Raw genomic sequence first — 22,216 nt, 5'->3', positions numbered from 1 at the left:
TACCTTATTGGCAAATATTTCCCCAGCACCTACCATGTGTCAGTGTAGAACTGAACAGCACAGAACTACAAAGACTAATAAGAAGCCAGTAAAACTAGTTCAAATTCCACCACGCAGAAGTAACCACGATAAACACTTGGCATTTTTCATGAATAGTTTTTTTTTTTAAAAAAAACTCCATAAACATGTATTTTTTAAGATAAAAATAAGTTTATTGTACACATAATTTTTCTGACCTGATTTCAAAATATATCCAGGACTTCTTTCTCTGTCACTAACTGTAAATGTAGATTTAATATTTAACATCTAACAACTATAGCTATGATTTGCATGTAGCAGGGTTTGTGAAATGACTCCTTATGGGTGGACAGTGAGACTATCCTCCCTTTTTCACCATTGTAAGCAATGCTACCAAGAACATCTTTACCTCTCTATCTTTGCCCTCTCGTCTTAGACATAGAATTTCTGGGTCACAATGTTAAACTGTTTTTAGGAAGATTGTGCTGATTTATATTCCCACCAGTAATATAAGCTATGCCAGAAAGAGGGCAGGAGGTTGGGAGTGGGAGGAGAAGGGGGCGGAGGAGGAAACCGGGTAAATGCTATTGGTGATAAAAGGAGATTGTCTCACTGTCTGTCGATAGGGAGGTCATTCAGCAAATCCTGCTACGTGCAAATCATTGCATAGTCATGAAATATTAAATGTTAAATCTACATTTACAGTTGGTGACAGAGAAAGAAGTCTTGGATTTATTTTGAAATTAGTTCACAAAAGTTACATATGCAATCATCTTATTTTTGTCTTAAAAATATATGTTCAGAGAGTTTTAAAGAATCATTCATGATAAATACCAAATGTTTATGGTGGTTTTTTCTGGGTGGTGGAATGTGAACTGTTTTTTTTTCATTGGCTGCTGCTGCTGCTTTTTTTTTTTTTTTTTTTGAGTTGGAGTCTCGCTCTGTCACCCAGGCTGGAGTGCAGTGGTTTGATCTAGACTCACTGTAACTTCTGCCTCCTGGGTTCAAGTGATTCTCCTGCCTCAGTCTCCCAAGTAGCTGGGATTACAGGCATCTGCCACTATGCCTGGCTAATTTTTGTATTTTTAGTAGAGATGGGGTTTCACTGCATTGGACAGGCTGGTCTCAAACTCCTGACCTCAGGTGATTCACCCGCCTTAGCTTCCCAAAGTGCTGGGATTACAGGAGTGAGCCACCGCGCCTGGCCTTTTATTGGCTTCTTTATTCATCTTTGTAATTTGTGGGCTATTCAGTTGTATGACATATAGTAGGTGCTTGGGAAATACTTGCTGATGAAGGCTGTTTTGGGAATTAAAAAAATGTATTTCAGGGGGCAGCAAACTATAGCTCCAGGGCCAAATCTGATCTCTGCCTATTTTTGTAAATAGTTTTATTGGAACAGCCTCATACACCCGTTCATTTACATAGCATCAGTGGTGGCTTTGCCCTACAAGGGCAGAATTAAGTGACTGCAACAGAGCCCACAGGGTCAATAGAGCCTCAAATATTTACTAACTGATGGTTTACAGAAAATCTTTGCTGCCTCCTGGTTTATTTCATTAGAAAGTTATACCTCTCGGGTGTCTCCATTCACTTTATCACTTACGTTAACATGGGAATGATGACACCAACCTGGAAGAGTCACATACGTAAGGCATACAGCCCGGTGTTTGTCTTTTCGTGCATGGAAAATCAGCACTAATTCACCTTCCCTTCCTAAAGACTTTTACTCCCAGAAAGTGGAAACGGGAAACGGGGAGGTGTGAGGCACCGGGTTGGTGATAGCTCTTCTCTGCCTTTACTTCTCATTTTCTGTCCCGAAGTTTGAAGTTTGAGAGTTCATTTTTTCCCTTCTGAGTAAAGTTTTTTATATTTATTTATTTATTTATTTATTTTTGAGATGGAGTCTTGCTCTGTCACCCAGGCTGGAGTGCAGTGGCTTGATCTCGGCTCACTGCAACCTCCGCCTCCCAAGTTCAAGCTGTTCTCCTCCCTGAGCCTCTCTAGTAGCTGGGACTACAGGTGTGCACCACCACTCCCTGTTAATTTTTGTATTTTTTGAGTAGAGATGGGGTTTCACCCTGTTGGTCAGGCTGGTCTCGAACTCCTGACCTCAAGTGATCCGCCCACCTTGGCCTTCCAAAGTACTGGGATTACAGGCATGAGCCACCGCGCCTGGCTTCTGAGTAACTTTCAAACACCTGAAGCCCCAAACTTAGAAGTCACAAGAAACATGTCAAGCCTAGTAAATGACTGTTTTTTTTCTGTTATCAAACAGAAAAAAATTTTCTGTTACTTACTTGAACTGAACAACACTCACAAATACTTAAAAAAAATTGTAGGGAGTGTTTTGGATGGATGGTATCAAGGAATAGGGGGTCTGCAGTTGTCGTGCACATTAAGGAGTGGCATTGAATTAGGGTGTGTGGGAAATCTGGTAACATCAGAGCATGCCGGCTTCTCAACCTCTGTACTACCGACATTTTAAGCTGGATGATCCTTTGTTGTGGGGGCTGCAGGATGTCTAGCAGGATCCCTGGTGTGGTAGACAGAACAATGTCCCCTCTCCTCAAAGATGTTCATGTCTCAACTCCTAGAATCTGTGAATATATTACATTAAGATGGCAAAATCCAAACCAAAACAAAGCAAGAGAAAACTCTCGCAGATGTGACTGAAATGAAAGATCTTGAGATGAGGAGATTATTCTGAATTATTCAGGTGGGACTTAGGTATTTGCAAGGGTCCTTAGAAGATGATGTGACATGATGATAGAATAAGAGTGGAAGAGAAGATGTTACACTGTTGCTTTGAAGGTGGAGGAAGGGGCCATGGGCCGAGGAATGCAGGCAGCCTCTAGAAGCTGGGAGAGGTGGGGAACAGATTCTCCCCTAGAGCCTCCAGAAGAAATGCAGCCCTGTGGACTCATTTTTGTCTTCTGACCTCTAGAATTGTAAAAATAAATTTGTGTTGTTTAAAATGACTTAATTGGCTAGGTGTGGTGGCTCATGCCTGTGATCCCAGTGCTTTGGGAGGCTGAGGCAGGAGTATTGCTTGAGCCTAGGAGTTAGAGACCAGCCTGGGCCCCATCTCTCCAAAAAATAAAAATTAGCTGGGTATGGTGGCATGACCTGTAGTCCTAGCAGGTCAGGAGGCTAAGATGGGAGGACGGCTTAAGCCTAGGAGGTCAAGGCTGCAGTGAGCTATGATGGTGTCACTACAGCCTGGGTGACAGAGCAAGACCCTGTCTCAAAATAAAAAAATAAAAATGAAACCACTAAATTCATGGCAAGTTTTTACACTTACAATAAGAAATGATTACACCTGGTCTCTACCTATGGGATCCCAGTAACACCCCATTCCCCCCACCCCCGCCCCACCCCTTTGGTTTTTGAGATGGAGTCTCCCTCTGTTGCCCAGGCTGGAGTTCAGTGGCATGGTCTCGGCCCATTGCAACTTCTGCTTCCCAAGTTCAAGCGATTCTCCTGCCTCAATCTCCGGAGTAGCTGGGATTACAGGTGCCCGCCACTATGCCTGGCTAATTTTTTGTATTTTTTGTAGAGATGCGATTTCGCCATGTTGGCCAGACTGGTCTCAAACTCCTGACCTCAAGTGATCTACCTGCCTTGGTCTCCCAAAGTGCTGGGATTACAGACATGAGCCACTCTGCCCAGCCCCCATTCCCAATTTGTGATCACCAAAAATGTCCACAGACATTGTCAGATGTTCCTTGGGGAGCAAAATTGTTCCCAGTTGAGAAGCACTGTGTTAAAGAGATTCCAACAGCAGCTGCAAAAACTCAGGTGCAAGAAGTTGGAGCCCTGGGTCAGGCTGGAAGGTCTTCAGGTGAGTGCGGTCAGCGGGCTGTGGGGAGCTGGGAGGCACAGATAACCCATCATGCTCACTGTTGCTCCTCTCTGCTGCCTCGCCTTGTGGGAATTCATGCCTGGATGCTCGGAGAGTGTGGTTGGGCTGACAGAGAATCATTATTGAATGTGACAGCTTGCCGCATTGGGCCCCTGCTTCTTAGCCCAAGGATGACGGTCACTCTTTGTGGCAGCTTTTCCCTGTGGGTCAAACTCCTTTGCCCGACCACATCCTTTCACGCTGGCATGAAGGACTTCCTTCTGTCTAAGACGCAGTAGCTAAGTGTTGCCTGGTTCCATGCAATAGAAACTGACTCTGACGAATGTAAGGAAAACAAATTCTTGATTGTTAGGATAACAGGTGCTCTCACCGAATGAGAGAGGAGTTTGCATAGGAAGGAAAATACTAATAGAGCTTCAGAAGCTTAGCAGCAGATGGAATTCATGATCTACCTCTCTTAAAACATTTTTTTTTTTTTGAGACAGGGTTTTACTCTGTCACCCAGACTAGAGTCTAGTGGCACCATCATAGCTCACTGCATCCTTGACCTCCTGGGCTCAAGCGATCCTCCTACCTCAGCCTCCCAAGTAGCTGAGACTACAGGCACATGCCACCATGCCTGGCTAATTTTTAATTTGCTTTTTGTAGAGACAGGGTCTCGCTCTGTTGCCCAGGCTGGTCTTGAACTCTTGGCCTCAAGCAATCCTCCTACCTTGGCCTCCCGAAGTTCTGGAATTAGAGGCATGAGCCACGGCCCCCAGTCCCTACCTTTCTTGAGTTCTACCATTAATGTGTCTCACTTTCCAATCTCGGATTCCAAGTTTGAAATTCCTACGGGAGAGAATCCTATTGCTTGGGCTCCATAGATCAACCCACTGAGACCATGGAGAGAGACCCGCCCAAGGTCACACTGCCTGAATAGCAGAGCTGGGCTGCCTCTCCTGACTTCCAGGCCTGTTCCTTTTCCATGATAGTCTTTGGGGAGATGGCATTGTCTGGTTAGAGAGCTACCTGAGAGCCAATGTAGTAAGAAAAGTTCTTCTCCAGGCTGCTGAAATGACGCATGAACTGAAAACTGTGGACACACTCGGGCTGTTTTTTCTAGTAGGTATCAGGCATCGAGATGTTTTTAAATAACTAGAGGTGACATTTACTTTGACATATTGAAAAATAGTTATGACAGAGTTTTGGGAGGCATTATCGTGAACCACAGTAGTGTAAGGTTTTAAGATCCCCTCCTTCATTTTTTAGCAGTTTCTAATTTCCACCTAAATTCTCTCAGATCCTTTGCTAATTGCCAAGCCTGGTTGAATTTCCAGTTTCTTATTCCTTTCCTGGGACCACTTTGGCTCTGACTGACTTCTCCTTAGGTCTCTGTTTAAACACCATTACAATAGGTTTTATTTAGTTTAGTCTTTTTTTTTTTTTTTCGTTTTGAGATGGAATCTCACTCTTTCGCCAGGCTGGAGTGCGGTGGTGTGATCTCCACTCACTGCAACCTCCGCCTCCTGGGTTCCAGTGATTCTCCTGCCTCAGCCTCCCGAGTAGCTGGGACTACGTGTGCATGCCACCACGCCTGGCTAATTTTTGTATTTTTAGTAGAGATGGATTTTCACCATGTTGGCCAGGATGGTCTTGATCTCTTGACCTTGTGATCCACCCCCCTTGGCCTCCCAAAGTGCTAGGATTGCAGGCATGAATCACCGTGCCTGGCCTTTATTTAGTTTTAATTCAACAATCAATTCACGTTTACTATATAAAAATTCAAAACACAGATATGCCAATTAAAATTTTAAAAATCACTCATAAGCTGACTATCTAGAAAAAACTGTGTACATTTCTCTATTCCTCATCCTTCCAGATTATTTTTCTTATCAGTTTATACTTTATGCAAAGTGGTATTATACATCATCTTCTGTTTTATTACTGACTTTATTCATTTAGTCACTAAAACTCCTTAAATATGTGTTGATTGCATTGTTTACTTAATTTATTTTTATTTTTATTTTTTTTAGACAAGGTCTTGCTCTGTTGCCCAGGCTGGAGTGCAATGGTGCAATCTTGACTCACTGAAATCTCCACCTCCCAGGTTCAAGTGATCCTCCCGTTTCAGCCTCTCGAGTAGCTGGGACCACAGGCAGGCACCACCATGCCTGGCTAATTTTTTGTACTTTTAGTAGAGACAGGGTTTTGCCATGTTGGCCAGGCTGGTCTTGAACTCCTAGGCTCAAGTGATCCGCCTGCCTCGGCCTCCCATGGTGTTGGGATTAGAGGTGTGGGCCACTGCGCCTGATCAATTACACTTTTTAATAGTTTCAAAGCATTCCATTCCCTGGTTATGCCATGATTGATTGAACATATCCGTTATTCATTTTTGAGAGAACTTTTTTGTTTCTGCGTTGTTGATGCAGTGATGTTATATACCTGCAGAATAAATCAAACCATGACTAATATTTCATAATTTCATGAATTAACTTGATTTCATTTTGGATAGTTACCCAGTTTTTTTTGGTCCTTTCTGATTTTAGAATATTTTGTTATGACATCCCTTTGTGACACTGGGGAGAAAATATGCTTTTTCCCCAGGTCAAGGGTGTCCTCTTTTGGTTTTCCTGGGCCACAGTGGAAGAAGAGGAATTGTCTTGGGCCACATAGAATACGCTACCACTGATGACAGCTGATGAGCTAAGAAAGTTGATGAATTTATGTTGAGCCGCATTCAAAGCTGTCCTGGGCCACAGGTTGAATAAGCTTACCCTAGGTTCTCTCTATGCCTTTGAGCTGCCATTCGGCCTCCTTTGAAAGTTGGATTATCGTATATACACGTATGTATTTTCTGATGCTCACTCTCCCCATTTGACTACCTGTGGAGTAGAAAACAAGTCCACTTTCTCTAATCACATCATGATGCTCTGTCCAGGGGTCACGTTTTGTAACCCACAAAACAGTGCATGAGGAGTTCTGGTTTTCTCATGTCACAAGATTTTATTGAGCACCTACTATGTGCCAGACAGTATGCCAGGTTTTGGAAACTCATACAAATTATCCTGAGGTATCTCAGCAGTGAAGTCCTTATTTATTCATTTTTCCCGACGGTCAAGTCCAGTTAGTCTCACTGTAAACCTGGGGCTTGGAAGAGACAGACCTGAGACACCGCATTAGCTGCATGACATTGGGTGACTAGATTACATTCTTTGTATCCATTTTCATATTGATGAAGTTAAATGGGCTCAGGGTTAGGGTTATACCTCTAGCATATATAGAGACCACAGGATATAGTGTTATATGCTGTGTAAAAGACACAACACACAGTAAGAGATTCAATAAGCAATGGCCATCTTGATTATTTATGTTGTTATCATATTCTGCAGAAAGGCCTATGTATCAAATACAAGAAAATGTATAACCCAGTCATTTTTTTTTTTTAATCCAAGGCAGCTGATGAAGACACTTATTAGCCTAAAGAGTGAACAGGGTGAGAGGAGGAGGTTATTGGCTGCTTCTCTGGGGTTAATTTAGCCATCATTTCAGAACGGAGCTGGAATGCTTTGAGTGTGAAAGAAATCTATTGCTTGTTGATAATTAGTCTGGTTTTAATGAGCTATCAGGTGTTATTAACAGCTGAAGTGCACTAACTTTTCACAGCCATCAGAGGACGTTCAGGATGTTCACTGGGTTCTCACTTTTCAGGGTTTTCTGTGGGTGGTAGAAGTTGGGCTGAGGAGGGTCCGACATGACATGTCTGTCTCTGCAAGTCTCAGGCAAAGAAGCTTTCATGATGATGTATTAGGCTGTTCTTGCATTGCTATAAAGAAAGAGCTGAGACTGGGTAATTTTTAAGAAACGAGGTTTATTTGGCTTATGGTTCTGCAGCCTGTACAGGAAGCATAGCTCCAGCATCAGCTTCTAGGGAGGCCTCAAGCTTGTAATCGTGGTGGAAGGCAAGGGCAAGGAGGCACATCAGTAGGCGGTGGGGGGGGGAGGTGCCACATACTTGTACATGATCATGTGTCATGTAAACTCACTCACTATCACAAGAACACCACCAAAGGGATCTAAACCATTCATGAGAGATCTGCCCCCATGATCCAAACTCCTCCCACCAGGCCCCACCTCCAATAGTGGGGATTAAGTAAGAGTTGGGCGGGACTCCTTGCTCTTCTTCCCAGTTAATCCTTAATCTCCACCCCAACCCCAGGCAACCACTGAACTTAACCTCCTTTTCCCCTTCCCCTTCCCCTCCCCGAGGTGCCCGTCTGTTACCCAGACTAAAGTGCAGTGGCATGATCTTTGCTCACTGCAGCCTCTGCCTCCTGGGCTAAAGCTATCCTCCCAGCTCAGCCTCCTGAGGTAACTGGGACTACAGGTACATACCACCATGCCTGGCTAATTTGTTGTATTTTTCAAAGAGATGGGGTTTCTCCATGTTGTCCAGGCTGGTCTCGAACTCCTGGGCTTAAGCAATTCACCTGGCTCAACCTCCCAAAGTTCTGGGATTACAGGCATGAGCCACCAGGCCTGGCCCACTGAACTACTTTCTATCCCAATACATTAGATTTTTTCTTTCTAGGAGTTTTGTATGAACAAAATCATACAGTGTGTACTCCTGGCTTCTTTTGCTTAGAATAATGCTTTGGTTATTCATCTGTGCTATTGTGTGTATCAGCCATGCTTTTCTATTTTTTCACCTTGAGAAATATTCTGTTTCCTAATACAAAACAATGAGTATATCCCTTCACCTTGAGGAAGATTTTATTTGAAGAAATCTTTGTCATCAAAAAGCTTGAAAACCAGGACTCTACCTTGATTCCATAGTCTTGAGAATGATGGAGAACTCAATTTACACCACGATTTTCAGTGAGAAAGCAGGTTGCATATTAAGAGATGAGGTGATAGGATAACTGAAAGGTATTTGTGACCTTCTGAAAGATACGATGTGGCAGGCAGCCTCTATGCGGGACCCCAGTAATCCCTGTCTCCTGGTATTCATGCCCTAGTGTAATACCCTCCCCTTAGCATGGGCTGGACTTACTGACTCACTTCTAATGAATGGAATATGGCTGTCCTGATTGGCTGTCGCTTCTGAAATTAGCTTATAAAAAACCGATTACAGGTATATCTCATTTTATTGCACTTAGCTTTATTGTGCTTTGCAGTTATTATATTTTTTACAAACAAAAGTTTTGTGTCCTTCAGTCAAAAATAAAATGGGTTTCTTTCTAGTCTCCCACCTCAATTTCAGAAAGTAAAAAATTTTCCAAACACAGTGAGTAGTAGTTTATATTTGAAGAGTGAATGAGGCAATGAGTGACCAAGTTGCCCACTTAAAGAGGCACCTCAGAACAATAAGCAAAGAGCCTGCTCTTTGGTCTCAGACCTGGGTTTGAATTCCAGCTCTGCTACTCCTTGACTGTGAGATCCGGCCATGTGACTCACCATCTCTGAGCTTCTGTTTTCTCATCTGTGAAATGGGGACAATAATTCTTTTTTTTTTTTTAATTATACTTTAAGTTCTAGGGTACATGTGCACAACGTGCAGGTTTGTTACATATGTATACTTGTGCCATGTTGGTGTGATGCACCCACCAACTTGTCAGCAGCCATCAACTCGTCATTTACATCAGGTATAACTCCCATGGCCATCCCTCCCCCCTCCCCCCTCCCCATAATAGGCTCCGGATGGGGACAATAATTCTTACATCGGTGCATTAACTGACATAATCTAGATAGCACAGTACCTAACACAACACAATGAGTCAATTTATTATTGTTGTTGTTGCTTCATTCTTACTTGTAAACACTCAGCTGTCTTCACCACAAAGTTCAGGAGCTCTTCAACAAGAGACTGTGTCCATTAACAGCCTCATCCCATGGGTAATCTTAAAGATAGATGATTCTATGGTAGGCTCTGAAACATCTCCTCTTCACTCTATCATGGTGTCAAAGACCAGGATGGTGCAGAGGTCCAAGACCCTGGCCTATGCAGTCAGATAAACTGATTTGAACTCTACCTCTTCTACTTATTAACCAAGTGGCCTTGGGAAAATTGTGAGCATCACCAGGCTCATTGTGAAGATGGGGTTAATAATAGCTCCAGCCTTGTGGTGAAGATTAATTGAGATAATTAATGCATATAAAAATGAAACCATGTCTTTTGCAGCAACGTGGATAGAACTGAAGCCCATTATATGTGAAATAACTCAGAAACAGCAAGTCAAATACTGCATGTGCTCATTTATAAGTGGGAACTAAACAATGGGCCCACACAGACGTACAGAGTAAAATGACAGACACTGGAGACTACAAAAGGTGGGAAGGTAGGAGGGGAGTGAGGGTTGAAAAAATTACCTCTTGGGTACAGTGTTCGCTGTTTGGGTGATAGATACGCTAAAAACCTAGACCTCATCATAATGAAAGGTATGCAGGTAAGAAATCTGCACCTGTATCCCCTAAATATATACAACTTTTAAAAAATGGAAAAAATGATAAATGTGGGCCAGCACCCAGTGATCACTCAACAAATGCTGTTATTCTTGTAGGCGTTGAGGGAAGATGCTGAGCCCACTCCTCCTCCAACTTTTTTTTTTTTTTTTTTTTTTTTTTTTTTTTTTTTTTCTGAGACGGAGTCTCGCTCTGTCGCCCAAGCTGGAGTGCAGTGGCGCGATCCTGGCTCACTGAAAGCTCCGCCTCCTGGGTTCACGCCATTCTCCTGCCTCAGCCTCCCGAGTAGCTGGGACTACAGGCGCCCGCCACCGCGCCCGGCTCATTTTTTGTATTTTTAGTAGAGACGGGGTTTCACCATGGTCTTGATCTCCTGACCTTGTGATCTGCCAGCCTCGGCCTCCCAAAGTGCTGGGATTACAGGCGTGAGCCACCGCGCCCGGCCTCCTCCTCCAACTTTTAACGTCCTGGTATTTTGTCTTAAACATTTTGGAAGCATCCTCCCGCAGGGATTTTGCCCTCCTGCCTCCCTTTGGATGGCAGTGGGCTGTTTGGATCGGTAGAAGGCTCTCCTGCCCCTCCTCCTTTCTTCCCAGGGGTTTTCTTTTGCACTTTGTACTTCTATTCATGGATCCTTCTGCCAGCGATATGGACCAATAATTCTTCCTCTGTTGCAGATTTCTTCCCCTAATGGTCCTGTTTTGTGTTGTCACCCCTGTGCTCTCCCTCCTCCCCAGTTCTCAGCAGCTGGCAGGAAATGTTTATAGAAGAAGCCTTTCTTTCTCTTTTTAGTAGCCTCCTAAGCTGCAACCTCCCAAATGAGAACCTCGTTAACTGCAAGGACTCTAGGCTACTGATTTATATTCCAGTCATACCGAGAGGAGAAAAAATTACAAAGGGAGAAAGAAAAATGCTAATGTACCCACGGACTAGTTCCGACATCCTGTCTGATGAACAATGTATATATCTATTCAGGCTCTGGATGCTAAGGGATTCCTTCCAGATCTCAGTATTTGACCTCTTACCTTTGGGTCATGTGGATTCTTTGTGCCTCTCGTGGGCTTGCTGAAAGCAAAAGTAACAATTTCATACTCTTGCCATTGAACAAGGGATCTGTTACTTTTAAATCATAAGGGCTCTTGTTTCAACAGAAATGTCAGTATCTTGGAGAAGATGGGGTGTAAGTTCTTGGTGGCTTCAGAGGATGGCGAAGGGCTCACCTTGTGTCATCCTGAACCATCATTGATGGGACAGTGTCACTCTGAGTGTAGCTATGCAAAGGCTACAGAACAAATGGGTGAAAATATGTGGTGGTCAGAATTCTAGCTCAATAGTCAAGGAAGGCTTCCTGGAGGAGAAAGTACATTTTGAATTTGGCTTTAAAAGTTGGTGTCACAGAAAATGCAAGCTGTCCCTCAGAGTTAAGACCATCGTTCTGTGAAATAGTGATTGCAACAATGGTCACAATTATTCTCCTCTCTATAGCACACCCCTTTGCAGTGTGACACGGTAGCTTCTCCTATTAGAGTCTATTTCCCCACCCTTGAATCCAGGCCAGTTTTGTGACTTGCTTTGGCTAATACAGTGTGATGGAGGTGACAGTGTGCCAGTTCTGAGCCTATATCTCAAGATAACTTGCACACTTCCACTCAATCTCTTGGGATCCTGTCCAACCACCATGTGAACCAGTTCCAGCTAGCCTTTGGGAGGATGGGCTACCACATGGAGAGGAGACAGCCCAGGTAAGGACCAGTCAGCACCTGACCATCCAGGCAGCTAACTGCTGGTACCTGAGATGGGCCTGATCAAGAGCACAACAATTGCCCAGATAGACCCAGCCCAAATTGCCAGCCTGCAGAATCATGTGCTAAATGAATGCTTATTGTTTAAAGCTGCTGAGTAGTGGTTTGTGATGTAGCAAAACTAACTAGTACAATTTCCTATGCTGCTGAGTGTTTCCATGTGACTAAGTTTCTATATACAAAAACAGCACGTGTAATTTCTAGGGTATTTCCTTCTGAGGAGAAGGTATGCTCTTCTTCTACTTTTTTTCCTTTATGTTGCCTGGAATGGGAATGTAATAGCTGGAGCTCCAGCAGCCATCTTGGATCATGAAGTAAGTTTAGCAATGGAAGACACTCTTGCCAGAGCAATAAGCTGGGAGGGTCTCGTTCCTCTAAAACCACAGATTACCTGTCCAGTTCTATTCTGATACCTCTAAAATTACTAAACAACAGAAACTAATATGCTTTTGTTTAGGCCAAAACAAAAACTAATATGCTTTTGTTTTGAGTTTTGCAGTTACTCATAGCTGAACCTATTGCAAAAGAATACAGCTGGTCAGGATTTAAACAAGCAGGGATGGTAGAGAAGGGCATCCATGACATAGGGAACATCATGCTAATGTTGCAGAAAAAGAAAAAATGTGGGTAATGGGTGGGCAATGGTGAATAACTGCATATGATTGCCTAAGGGGAGCAGTGTGTGATCAAATTGGGAACCATTTGGGACTAACTTTTAAAAGGCAGACTGAGAAGATTAGAGAGGGTGGCACAAAAAAGTATGAGTACTTACACAAATCAGAGTAAGAAAGTCATACATTGATTTCTCCTCCATTCATTGATTCATTTCTTCTAGGGAGTTTATGCTGTTTGTGAGGGAAACATAAGACAACAAAATAGAAGGATGATTACTGGTTGTTATGCGTGGTCTGAAGTAAATAAACTATGTGATGTGGCAGAGATTAACTGTTGGGTAGAGGTGGCTGCTTTAGACACAGTAGTCAGAAAAGAATTTTTTGTGTTCTTGAAATTCTCCGTCAGACCCTGTGCAGAATTCTAGGAACACAGGGATGAATGTCACACAGTTCCTGTTATTGAAGATATCATAGTCTGGTGTGGAGTGAGGTTAATCAGGAACATTTTCCTAGTGGAGGTGGAATAGAGCCAAAGGAAATAATGTAGTTTCCCCATATGTATCTGTCAGACATTGATACAATAAGGTTGTATAACAAACATCCCCCTAAATCTTGCTTACAACAAAAAATTATTTTTTCCTTCACAGGTCTGCACATAGGCTGTGTTTCTCCGGGGCTCTGTTGGCTTGGCTTGACTTCAGGCTGTGGGTTGGTCTGGATCTGCACTATATATCTTTTTATTCTGGAACCAGTGGCTCCCTAAGGTGTGCACTTCTCAGGGTGGATGGCAGAAGTGCAAGGGGTCAAATCAGACCTCAGATGTACATATAAAGCTTTGACTTGCATCACATTTACTAACACTATTGTCACTAGCAAGACTGACATCAGTGGGTCAGAATGTACGTTCCACCCAAAGTGGGAAGACTGTAAAGGTGCAAGGATGTATAATTCTGTTAAGGGAGGGAATAAAGAGTCGGGAACGATATCCAGCTTACCATACCATCCAGCTTGCTTACCATTCCTTACCGTACAAGGAAATAATACAGTTCTCCATTTTCCAAGAATGCTCATGTATATCTGAACAGGTTTATTATTTTCTTCAACAAATCTTTTATCTTGTTAGAATTTTTGCAAGGAGCCATATTTCTTTCTTTTACAAAATTTATTTTAAGAATGACATATGCATACATGATAAAAAGTTCAAAAAGTGGTATGACAGATATAATAGTGAAAATGAGGCAGATCCTTGTTTTTATCCACTGAGGCAAATGTTGAGTTTATTTTCAAACATATTCTGTGTGGGTACAATCACATTTGCATATATTAAAAATACAAAATGGTATCATACTAGCTCCTCTGTACTTTCTTTTTTTTCTATTTAACAACAGATCTTAGAGGTAGTCCTGTTTCAATTTAGCTAGACCCATTTCATTCTGTTTAATGGCTACATTTGTTTTTCATTGTGAGACTGTGCCCTAATTTATTTAATCAGTGCCATACTGAAAGACATTTGGATTGTTTCCCAGCATTTGCAACTATAATCGAGGTTACATTAAATATCCTGTTACATGCAGGAGGATACTTTATTCACATGCATAGGTATATCAGTAGGTTAAATCTCAAATACAGAAACTGCCAGGTCAAGAGATATACATCTTAAAGTTTAATAGATATTGACCCTGTTTCCAAAAAGAAAGATTCCTTCCAGCATGTCTACACACTTTTGTCTGCTCCTCTGTCTTCTGATTCTTGTCCCATGGTGTTATTTTAGGCTGAAATAATGGAATAGTGTGGCTCAAAACTTATTCCTATAGGATCTCTGGGAAAGCTTTGGGTCTTGCCACGTGGTCCCCAATTGAACATGGGAAAAACTTGGCACTGTTGTTGCAACCGAAATCATCACTTTAACGAGCGTGCTGGAGGAGCGTGGAATGTTTCCACAAGCATGTGTACTGAAGAGCTCCATGCTGCAAGTGAAATGATTTATATCCCTGGGAGTTCCCAGTAAAAAATGTGCACAATACCCTTTAATTTGATCTGCTTTCCCTGTAGCACCTAAATATTTAGGGCAAATAGAAAATAGTTCTGATTTACAATCTCTATAAAAATTTTAAACAACCTAATAAGACAGTTGATCATGAAATTGCCTGAAATAATGTTGGCACTAGTCAGCCATATTTCTTCAAAATGGCCTGTAACTTCAGTGCAAACTCCCAAACATGGATTTTTTTTTCCTGCTAATAACAGTCTTATTAATAAAAGAATGATATTCTTTACTGATCCTCAGCAGCTGTGTTCCGGGTGTCTTTGTTCAATAAAGGTAGAGATAGTAACTGTCAGTGGAAAGAAAATGTGCTGAGGTTCCCAGGAGAAGTGGTGGAAACAAATCTTTTATTAAATCATATCAAATTGTGTTTCTTGTTTACTTTTTCCATTTTGTAAGTCACAGTCATATCTGCTAGTTATTTTGAAACCTTGGCTCACATTTGTCAAAAAAACTTGGCTCAGCGTTCTTGAGGTTAATGCTGTGTGATCAATCAGGGTGATAAATTTGACATAATTAACTGTTGTAATGGCATTTCTGAGTCCGTTTCTCTTCTTTACCCCTGCTGAAATCATCTGAGATTGGTTAACTTCTGAATATTTCTTCAGATATACTGTGGATGCCTAGAAAAAGAGCGGTAGGGAAGTGTCGTTGATATCTAGAGTGCTTATCTGTCCACAGGTTAATGATCTCTCTGAATAATAACACCCCTATTTCCCTAGGAGGATCCCTTCCCCTACTCCCAAGGCAGGTGGCTCAGATGGGCCTGATTTATTCGTGGTGCTAGGGGTGGGCAAAAGACCCAGACCTGGCCAATCAAAAACATCAGATTGGGTCAACCAGAACCAATGAGAATTCTGGGACTTTTGCTACAACTATTGGAAAAGATAATTTTTTTTTTTTGATTGGAATTCCTGAAAGAACAAGGCATAAACCTACTTCTAGTTATCTTTGCTTTCCGGGGAAAGGTTTTTTTTTTTTTAATGTTTATTTTTATTTTTTTTGAGATAGGGTCTCGCTCTGTCACCCAGGCTGGAGTGCTGTGGTGCAGTCATGGCTCACAGCAACCTCGAACTCCTAGGCTGCAGAGATCCTCCTGCCTTCATCTCCTGAGTGCTGGAGCTACAGGTATGTGCTACCATGCCTGGTTAACTAAATTTTTTTTTCCTTTTTTTGAGGCAGGGTCTTACTCTATCACCCAGGCTGGAGTACAGTGATATGATCATAGCTCACTGCTGCCTCAACCTCCCATGCTCAAGCAATCCTCCCTTCTCAGCCTCCCAAGTAGTTGAGACCACAGGGATGCGACACCATGCCCAGCTATTTTTTTTAAAATTTTCTGTAGAGATGGGGTCTCACTATGTTACCCAGTCTAATCTCAAACTTTTGGGCTCAAGCTATCCTCCCATTTAAGCCTCCCGAAGTGTTGGGATTACAGGTGTGAGCCACCATGCCTGGCCAAAAAAGGGCATTCCTGAAGTCAAAACAAGGGAAAACACTGAGAAATGAAGGGAGGTTCCTGACCCTGTCACTTGGATACCGGTGTCTAGTCATGCCTGAAGTCTTACCCTTCAATTAGGCAGGCTAACACATTTTCGTTTTTTGCCTGAGTCAGTTTAACTTGGGTTTCTGGCACTTACCACCAAGAAAGTCCTAAATACTTATGTTTTCCAAGTTTCAGTAAAGTCTCATGTATGGGCGAGTGTGGTCAGTGCCAGCAATGCCCATGTCCATAATGAAATATCAGCCCTCTCCCCATCTGTTACTGCTGGTCACCACTGTATAATAGACTGTGTTCAGGCTGGAGTGACTGCTGCAGTCCACAGTTCATCAGAGGGTCTCAGCCCAATCTTGTCAAGGATTCTCATTTCTAGCATTCATCATGGTTGCCCTATATCCATGTTCTGAGGATACGGCATTTATCTCTGCTGTGCCTTGTTCTCCCCCTACCTTGTACTTGATCAGCAGATCCTTATGAATGCAAGAATACTTCTCTCTGCACCAGAGAGAGTCCAGCCTGAGGTTTGTAGGCAGCTAGCTACTGGAATTTTCTCCCAGCTTTGTACCTCTAAGATCTCAGGTCCATTTCTTTTTCTTTTCTTTTCTTTTTTTTTTTGTTGAGACAGAGTTTTACTCTTGTTGCCCGGGCTGGAGTGCAATGGTGAGATCTTGGCTCACCGCAACCTCTGCCTCTCCAGTTCAAGCAATTCTCCTTCTGCCGCCTCCCAAGTAGCTGGGATTATAGGCATGCGCCACCACGCCTGGCTAATTGTGTATTTTTAGTACAGACAGGGTTACTCCATGTTGGTCAGGCTGGTCTCGAACTCCCAACCTCAGGTGATCCGCCCACCTCAGCCTCCCAAAGTGCTGGGATTACAGGTGTGAGCCACCACACCTGCTTTCTCAGGTCCATATCTAGGTCTTGCCTTGCCTTGCTCAAATTAGGCAGTGACCTTATTTGTGGGGAGAGATGATGTGGACAGGGATATGTTCTAACATGCATAGTGCTCCTACTGCTTATCAGACACTGTGCTTGGTTCACTTGTGTCATATCAGCTTGTGTTTTCCATAACACTTAAGGCATTCTATGGGCAAGACACTGTGTTAAGTGCCGTACCAAGCAATCTCTAATTTAATCCTTATAAAAACAGCAGAAAGGCATTATTATCTCCATATGGAAGCTGAGGCTCTAGGTTATTCTCCCTGTATCATACAATGAGGAAATGGCAAAAGCAAGATTTCAATTCGGGTCTCAGTGACTCTGAACCCAGTTTTCTTACCTCTGACATTAGCATTTACTATATATTTTTTTCCAACTTTTATTTTACATTCAAAGGGTACATATGCAGGTTTGTTACATGGGTAAATTGCATGTTGCAGAGGTTTGGTGCATAGATAATTGTGTCACACAGGTAATTGGCATAATACCCGATAGGTAGTTTTTCAAGCTTCACCCTCCTCCCACCCTCCTCCCTCAAGCAGGCCCCAGTGTCTGTTGTTCCTTTCTTTGTGTTCGTGTGTACTCAATGTCTGACTCCCACTTATTAGTTAGAACATGCGGTATTAAGGCCAGGTGCAGTGGCTCATACCTGTAATCCTAGCCTTTGGGAGGTCGAGGCAGGCAGATAACCTGAGGTCAGGAGTTCGAGACCAGCCTGGCCAACATGGTGAAACCCTGTCTCTACAAAAATACGAAAATTAGCTGGGCATGGTGGCATGTGTCTGTAATCCCAGCTAGGATTACAGAGGCTGAGGCAGGAGAATTGCTTAAACCCGGGAGGCAGAGGTTGCAGTGAGCCGAGATCGCGCCACTGCACTCCAGCCTGGGCATCAGAATGAGACTCCATCTTAAAAAAAAAAAAAAAAAGAACATGTGGTGTTTCTTTTTTGTTTCCTATGTTAATTGGCTTAGGAGAATGGCCTCCTGCTCCATCTATGTTGCTGCAAAGGATACGATTTTATTCTTTTTTATTGCTGTGTAGTATTCTATGGTGTATATGTGCCACATTTTCTTTATCCAGTCCACTGTTGATGGGCATCTAGGTTGATCCTATATCTCTGCTATTGTGACTAGTGCACTTACTGTATTGTCTCATTGATGGGCATCTAGGTGTCTCTGCTATTGTGAGCAGCGCACTTCCTGTATTGTCTTGTTGACAGGCATCTAGGTTGAGTCTGTGTCTCTGCTGTGGTGAGTAGTGTACTTACGGTATTGTCTTGTCGGTCTATGCATCCCTCTCACTTGTGAGCTTCCTGATTTCATGCACTCTGTGTTATGTCTGGGTCCCCGATCTTCACTTTAGAACCTTTCATAGAGCATGTTCTCAAAAACTGTTTACAGAATTAAAGAATCTTTATAACAATGTCAGAAGGTGAGTATTTTCTTTCCATTTTACACATGAGCAAATTTAGGCTTAAGAAAGTTAAGCAAATTACCCAAGGCCAGGAAGTAGAATTCATGAAATATAATCCTGAAATTTCCTACTTTGGTTGAGAATTGAGAAAGATATTCTCTAAGCTAAAGAGGAGGGTTTTTAACTCCCAATGCAATCCCTCCACCCTCCCCCCTCCCCATGATAGGCCCCGGTGTGTGATGTTCCCCTTCCCGAGTCCTAGTGATCTCATTGTTCAGTTCCCACCTATGAGTGAGAACATGCGGTGTTTGGTTTTCTGTTCTTGTGATAGTTTGCTAAGAATGATGTTATACCTGATGTAAATGATGAGTTGATGGGTGCTGACGAGTTGATGGGTGCAGCACAGCAACATGGCACAAGTATACATATGTAACAAACCTGCACGTTATGCACATGTACCCTAGAACTTAAAGTATAATAATAATAAAAAATAAATTAAAAAAAAGAGGAGGGTTTTTGTTATTCTTCTGCATTCGAATATAAGTGGTTTATGTGGAAACATGGAAATAATTTACCACCTTTCTTAATGAAGGCCCTACTAGGCTGGGCTACCATGCAGAAAACAGACATTTTTATGAAAGAAAGCCACATCTGTGTTACTGCATCTGTATTTGAGCTCCTTATAACTTGTAAGCAGGCAGAACATTGTTTAATGGCGCTGGACAAAGCTCAAGTGAAAATGATCCAGTGGGGAAATCTTTTATGGAAATTAAACTGATTGTTTTAGGAATCTGAGTTGCAATTTTTCACTTCTTGGTTTCTGCTCTCTTGAGTCCTTGTCTATCTCATGAACACATTTGATGCGTTCATGAGAACACAATCCTGGAGACTTTGCCCATTGAAAGGAGCACTGTAGCGGAAGGCAGTCGAGCTCAATGTATAGAGAGAGAGAGCAGCTGGGACCAAGCTAGATGGACTGGCGTCTCTAAAGAGCACCTCAAGGAAACACATTTCCTGGAGCACTTAAGAAAATGAGAGCCGAAACCAGGGTCTGGTGTAGTTCACTCTATCTGAAAGCACTGAGATTCTGTTAAGCTAATGATGAGTTTTCTCTTCATCTTTCCTCCCAACACCAAGACCAAGCAAAAATGCAAGGGAACAAAGAACAAGAAGCAGTGTCCAAAGTCTTTAGAGTCTCTAGGATAGTTGTCGACCTAAGTCACACTGCTGTCTTCCTCCGGGCTGCTTGTACTTTTGTTGTAGTCACTGGCAGATTAATAAGTTTTCTGAAAGTTAAGAGAAAATACCAGCCTAAAGTAGTATCAAATTTTTCAAAAATGTTATTTTTTCGGAGGAGGGTGAGAGGGTGAAATATGATAGTCACCCTGTTATTCGTTAAAATTCTCAGCCATGAAGACAAGAATACTTGTAATTCACCCATGTGTTCACCCAACCTCCCATCCATCCACCTATCCATTCATTTGTCATCCATCCATTCATCCACTCTTCCACCCATCTATCCATTAATACATTTACCTGCTCATCTGTCATCCATCCATCCATCTGTCCACCTACTCATCTATCTATTGTCCATCCATTCATCCATCCACTTACCCATCTACCCACCACCCATACACTCACCTATCCATCCCCCCATCCGTTTACTCACCAATCTACCCACCATCCATCTATCCATCTATCAATTATCCATCCTTCTACTTAGCAATCTATCCACCATCCATATACTTCACCCATCCATCCATTCACCCATCAATGCATTTACCCATTCACCTACCCACCATCCATCCATTCATCTATCCACCATCCATCCATCAATTTACCCATCTATCCACCATTAATATACTCACTCATTCTTCCATCCACCTACCAATCTATCCATTCATCCATCCACACACCCACGTATTCATCTATCCATCCGTCTACCCATCTGCTTAACATTTACCAAGCATACATAATGTGCCAGGCATTGTTTAGGACTACCAACACTTGGTTCTCAGGAAATTCCACGACTGCATTTTTTTGCTATAAAATAATTTTGGAAGTCAAATTTGCTTGAGGATTTTTGTTAAAGTGAAGCAAAATGTAATATGAGTTTATATAGATTTTGGCTCTTATGTAACTGTATACTTGGCATTGAAAATCTATGCAACTTATTCAGGAATAGATGGTCTATGGTACAAGTTGCTGTATCATGCAAAAAGATGGGCTACAAGAAACAGTTTTTGTTTAGGCTTTGTTTTTCATTAAAAGCTGTGAAATTGTTGAGCTCTAAGTTGTTGTTTTGCTTGGTCAGGTGTTGCTAGTCAGCTAAAAATAAGTCTGTATCAGTGATCATCTTAGATTCTAAGAAAACTCAGATGTGAGGGAAATAATTTAATGTACTTGCACTTTTTGTTACGTGACACCGCGTTGAACATGCGTAGAGTTCTGTGAACAGAGGTGGTAGAGCATGTTGGTAAGAGTCGCATAGCCCTAGTTAAAATCTGTTTCCTGTTACTGACTTGCTTTGTGGCCTTGGGAAAGTTCCTTACCCTATCTGAGACTTAGTTTTCAAAACTAAAATGGGATGAACAATGACACATGCCTCATAACCTCATTGTAAGGTTTAAATCATATAATGCACATAAAGCAATTTCCCACCTTTTGAGAGGAGCAAGCTTGCTACTTCAGGGGCACAGGGCACATTTATTCATATTCCTTAGTTCACTGGTCAGAGCAAGCTCCTCACATCTTTATTTCCTTTTATTATGTTTTCTCCTCCATCTCCAGTTCTCCCTTTAACTCTTCTCTCACACCATAAGTACATTCTAATATATGTAATATACATTTCCCAATTCTCTTTTCATATGTTTATTTAGATATGTCTGAATAGTTGGTAAAAGAGTTTTAAAATGTGTTTCTGATTAATTTACATAAATAGTTTGGGGCCAAAAACCTTCTTTCCTCCCACTCAACAATATATTTTTGACATCCCTTCATGTTGCTCTACATAAATCTAATTAATTTCCCACTGTGTCCTAAAGTCAGTGTATGGCATAAAACACAATTTGCCTATCCATTCCTTGAGTGGTTATCGTATAGGAACATCAAAGTCTGTGTTGTCACAAGTAAAACTATGGTGGACATCCGAATGCATGTGTTGTTATAGCCTTGTGCAAATTTCTCTAGTGCATGTATATATCCAGACACGAGATTGTTGGGTAGATGAATAGTTAATTGCACTGAGTACTGAGAAATTGTTACTTAGAATGGCTACCCAGTTTACACTTCTTACTAGCACTTGATGTTCTCTGGCTTTGTAATTTTTACCAATCTGGCAGCTGTAAAGTGGCATATCATTGTTGTTTTAATTTGCTTTTCTCTAATTATTACTGATGTTGAGTATCTCTTTATATACTTATTAGCCATTAGTGTTTCCTCTTCTATTAATTTTATTTTCATAGAAGCTTTGCCTATTTTTTCTATTGGGTTTCCTGAAATTTTCTTGCTATTTTCAGGAGTTTCTCTCAATGTTAATGCCAGTTTCATTTTAGATATTGAAGTGATCTTCTCACAGT

This window comes from Macaca fascicularis, chromosome 20, assembly GCF_037993035.2.
Source record: "Macaca fascicularis isolate 582-1 chromosome 20, T2T-MFA8v1.1".
Taxonomy (NCBI): domain Eukaryota; kingdom Metazoa; phylum Chordata; class Mammalia; order Primates; family Cercopithecidae; genus Macaca; species Macaca fascicularis.
Note: the sequence above shows the minus strand (reverse complement) of the source record.